The 5,646-nt window shown below is 33.9% G+C and overlaps 1 pseudogene; it reads right to left on the minus strand.

Annotated features, from left to right (window-relative positions):
• Positions 1-970: 970 nt before the first annotated feature.
• Positions 971-4,414, minus strand: LOC116140701 (annotated as a pseudogene).
• Between the last annotated feature and the right edge of the window lie 1,232 nt (positions 4,415-5,646).

The raw sequence follows: 5,646 nt of genomic DNA on the forward strand, positions 1-5,646 counted from the left end.
CAAATGGCCAGTTTATCACGATTAGATGATTGAGAATTGATATCAAAGTATAGAAATCGACCTATTCTCTTTTAGCTATTTGGGAATTAATTTGCAGAAAAAGATGGTAGAAGCAAAGACCTGGAAGCCACTACGTATCTAGCCAATTCTTCTGAGTAATCTTAGGCTCCGTTTGTTTTGTTATTCCTATCCATATTCTCAATCTTATTCCCAAAATACTTGTTTGTTTTATTATTTGAGAAATATTATTCTATTTTTTTAATTACTTTTAAACCCCTTAAGTTTATTAATTTAATTAAACACCCCCTAGAAAAAAAGTTTAAAAATTAACAAAAACACCCCCACCCACCCATAGTTGCCAGATTCCGACAATCACCGTCAGTGGTTGCTCGAATCTGTCACAACGGCATAGAAACGATCAAAAATGGCCTGTAATTCATCGATCTGGCCTTTTCCGGTCAAATGCACACTGGATCTAGCCGGAAAAGGCTAGATCTGGCCGTTGCAAAGAAAACGACGACCAAATCTGGCCTTTTACGACCGTTGAAGGCCAGATCTAGTCGTAGATCTGACCTGGTGGATCTGGTCGAAAAATACCATATCGACACACGACCGACCAGATCCGACTAGTCTGCATCATAACGCCATTTTCCGACCAGATTCCAACTATAGTGACCAAAATATGGCGCTATAAGTGGACAGGGGTGTTTTTGTCACTTTATAAATTTTTTATATATTAAGATGTTTAGTTAAATTAGTAAACCTAAAAGATTTTTTTTGTGAATTTTTAAATTTTACCTCGTAATACTCACCCTATTCAACTACCCAATATTATTTCTAAAATTCTATCCAAAATAACAAAACAAAAGAACCCTTGATTTTCTGGATTCAATAATATCAACAATCCCAAGCAACCAACATATTACTCATGATATTACTAATTAAAAAAAAAAAAAAAAAAGACAATCAATAACATTGTTAAGGAATAATTTGTTCTGCAAACATCCAATTAAGTACTCCTCCATTACATCAATATAAAGCAACATACGAAATTTATCTACTTCAAAAGAGTTCAACCATATAGCCTATACAATCAATCCAAAATACAAACTCCTCCCCTTCCCTTACGACTAGAAGGGGAAAGACAACCTAAAAGATCAAAGATCCCAAGTGAGAAATATGCAACGAGGATGGTCAGAACAAAAAGATGGAGAACCAGTTTACCAAGACGACCAAGTCAGCGTAGCGGCAAGGGCAGTATCCAGGGAAATCCTAGAGAGATCAACAATTGAAACCATGGCAAACCGAAAGGATAATGATAAGAATCAATGCGATGATGATTCCCAAAACAATCAATTTAATCTTCATATTCTGGAGCCACATCTTCCTTCTCATCTTAGTTCCTTGTTGCCTGAAATCTTGCGCCTGCACCATGACAAATATGCCAAACCATGAGACCAAGATTTCAGAGAAGGTAACAGTGAAGTAAAAGAAAGAAAAATGGAAAACATAGGATATCATTGCAGAATCCGATCTAATTATACATCACTAACTGAATACTGCTACCCAAAATCATCTATGGAGATGTTCTGTCAATTTCCAGTGATGACACAAACAAGTTGCTTCAATGAATGCAAACAGTGTGTCCATTCCAACCAGATGCAAAACAAACAGACAACTACAAGCTGAACTAACCTGTGATCGAAGGTTCTCAGTTTTATCCACTAGCAGCTCAATCTTCTCACCACGGTCAAGAACCTGCAGAAAAAATGAATCTCCTCAGCTATAACAGCCATCATACTCTATATATAAAAGGATGGGGCACCCTTTATAGCCAAATGCCTCAGTGTTACCCCATTTAGCAATCGCATAACTAATTGGTGAAAAATCATGAAAAAATTTCAAAGAAAGTTAAAACAGTTGCAAGATAAGCCAGAAGCTACTCCTCACCTTCTCAATGTTTTCCATCATAACACCCTTGACTTCAGAAACCTGAGCTTTTACTTTTGCAAGTTTGCTGATCTCTTCAGGATGATCCACACAATACTGCATGTGCTCTTTCAATTTAGGCCTACAGAAAAGACAAAAGTGTAAAGAATAGCTATCAAAGGAAAAAATACAAAATGCGTCTTAATCAATTATAAGAATATAAATACCCAAACTCTCTGTTAAGGCTATTTGCAACAGCTGTGGCAGCTTTCCCTCCACCATATCTCTTGTTGAAATCTTCCTTAACTCGCTCCAAAAAGGCAATTGGAAGTTGTCTGCCAGCAGATTCAACAGCCACAACACAGTATGCTGCAGCATCAAGTGGCAGAGTTCAGCAAAGCAATAATGCATTTGTGTAACATATATCAACAAATGAATAGCCATAAATTACTAAAATAACTTTGACTCTTGACAATCCTCTGATAACTGTTTCAGTCAATTTCTTGTCAGTTAACAAGGTGCAAATGAATTAATCACCAAGAAGCCAACAACAACAAGATGGGGGTTCCATGGAAATGTTAAGTACTTGAATGATGGAAATGATTGCAAAATTTGTTTGTAGTTCCGAATCTTGGTGACAAGGACTATCATTTTGTGTCTGCTTCTCAACTTAATACAGAACCATTTACATGAATGGAAATAATGCAGCCAAAAACGGTTACAGAATGAGCAATACCAAGCCACATCTAAATTGATACCTTCTTTATGATCTATGATATACACTAAAACATTATACACAGAACAGAATATTATAAGAACACCAACACTATGTGTTGAAGAAAATATAAAATATCTATGCATTTCATAAGCAGTAGAATTGTGTAGCAGAGACTTGTAAGCAACGGCAAATATCTACACAATGTATCTTCCATGTTGAGATAAACAACCAGATTCCTGATCCAAGAATCTTTAGAGAAATATCCAAAATCAATGACAAGTTAATAGATAGATTTTCTCTTTTTCATAATAACTGATTGTTGAAAACCCACTTTGGGATTGTAAACCCAAATAACTAGTAAAAGTTTCGAAAAATTTAGTTAGCATGGAATACAGTAAAGGAGTGAAGAAGCAACAACTGCATAAAGTATCTTAGTACCCTCACAAACAACTAAACCCAAATAACTAATAAAGTTATTTCCCTAAATAAATGAAATAGATATATAACTAAATCACCTGCCATCTACATTTTATTAAAAAATCACATGACAAAGATGGCTAACTTCATGTAATCACACGTGACTTGAAAATTATAAGACTTGCCCCATCAGTTTTCATCTGTCAAACCCATCATCACCATTCCACACAGACTCCAATGACATGGGAAGAAAGAAAAAGGACATTTTCTTTATCACTAAACGAAAAGGAACCTTACCTCTGACATTAGTGAAAAACATATTAACTGAGCATATTAGATGATTTAAACCATCACACCAACTGTTAATCAAATATTAACATCCAAAGCAACAAACTAATCAAACACTTCAGCAGAAATATTTCATAATTTACTAAATAAATTATACTTCACGATTCTAATTCGTTTACACCCCAGAAATGGAACGGAGTCACCCTCGAGCAATTATCATTTTGCAATCTATTACTTCTTTGTGTTGCACAATAAATACAACCTTTCCAGATAATCCAAGGCCATTCCCAATATGCCGAACAACATTCAACACATTGACATCAACTCGTAACTTAATCTTACACAAAAATAATATAAAACTCAAAAATCTCCATTCCTCCGTTACCCTGTTTCACGATCCATACAAGATCCACCGAAATTAAATCTTAAAACACATCTCACAACAACCAACTCAATAATCGAAACACGAATCAAACGGTCAAACTCATAGATCCACGAAAACAATAAAAAGTAAAACGAATTAAAGACCTCAAAAAGATTAAAAGATTTAAAAAAAAAAAAAAAAAAAATTAGACCCTGATCCAGATCAGACATCACCATTTCGTCCAAATAAAACCACAAACACGAATATTTCAACAAAATAAAATAGAAATGAAACTTACTGAAGCCATTCTCAACGAGGTAATTAAAAGTATGGCCATCGCAGTTATAGGTAAACTTGTTATTGGTAGCAGGAAGTTTCTGGAGGCATTGCGAGGCGATGCTGGTGAAATTTCCGGTGAACTCGGTGTACTCGGAAAGAATCACCGTACCACGAGCCACAAAGCTGTAGATCAGAGACTGTTGGCCCATGTCCAAACCCTAGCCCTAACTCCGAATCGAAACAAAAAAAGATTTTCTAAGGAATGTGTAGAAAGAGAAAAAGGAAGAAGGTTTGGGAAAAAGAGAGAAAGACGGTGAGATGCGAAGAACAAACTAAATAATAGTAAATAAAAGCTAGATTTACGCTGGGGAGAGTTTTATTGACGCTCTTTTTCTTTTTATCGTGTGTGTCTGTTTGTTTGTTGGTTTTGGTTTTAAATTAAGAAATTGTAAAAATAAAGTAAAATAAAAAAGAGAGTCACGCGGTTCTTTTCGAAACTTTGTGGGGTGATGTACGGAAAGGTTGAAAAATAAAATGGGAAGTTTCTTGGTGGCCAATTCCAATATAAATAGTAAATACGGTTGTGGATTAGTATTTTGTTTTATAAGGTGATTAGTTAATCTAAGTATCAAATTAACACTAATCAATACAACTTAATTGGGACACACAAATTTATGTAATACGACTATTGTTGGTTGTTACACTTTAAAACTTTTACCCTATTTGTACACTATCAATCCACCCCACAGCTAATTTCTATTAGCAAATTACACCCAAATTTTTAATAAATGTTGAAATATGTTAGTTTACGATAATATCTAGTCCAAACTCTAAAATTCCCCTGCCATCTTCCATAAGAATGGTATGACCTTAAACTCTATCTCACTCCCATATTTCATTGTAAACAAGTTAAAAAAAAAAAAAAAAAATTGTGGTTGGGATTCATGTATAAGAATAGGTTTTCGGATATTTTATTAACTTATAAAAAAAAAAATATTGGTTGATTGTTATTTTCTTTGATTTATTATTGTATGTACAAAATTGGTCTTTTAATCTTACATATTAGATTCTTGTGAAATAACAAATTTTATAACCGACATTAGTTTTTTTTGGATGTTTTTGTTAGTAAAAAAATAAACGTGGAGTGCACTTAGTCTACTAAAAACTCAAGGGAAAAAAAGATATTAATCAATGGCGTTAGAAGGCAGCTTATGTGTCTATCTACCCCTTAATCCACAAACTTTTTAAGATTAAATTGTATTTATCCAAAAGATTAATTTAGAATATCACATGTACCATACCATTTATATGTGAATTTTTTTGGCTCACATCTAATTTTATTCCAACTCTTTCAAATCCAAATAAAAATCATCTCATCCCAAATTAATCAAATTCATTTTCACCGTCTTCTTCCTCACAAAACCCAACATCAAGGACAAAAAATTTAAATAGCATATTTGTGATAATAAAAGGTGGATCAGAAAACCACTTAAACTTGTGTCCAGATTGTAAGACTTTAAGTTACCTAAATGTCTTGTATTCGAGTTTCACCAAGTGAATATCTATCACATTTATGACTTATTTGACCTATTGGATTTGTACTTTTATAGGGTATGCGCAAACTGACTCAAATACTCCGGTCATTAAAAAA

This window comes from Pistacia vera, unplaced genomic scaffold, assembly GCF_008641045.1.
Source record: "Pistacia vera cultivar Batoury unplaced genomic scaffold, PisVer_v2 Contig375, whole genome shotgun sequence".
Classification (NCBI taxonomy): Eukaryota; Viridiplantae; Streptophyta; class Magnoliopsida; order Sapindales; family Anacardiaceae; genus Pistacia; species Pistacia vera.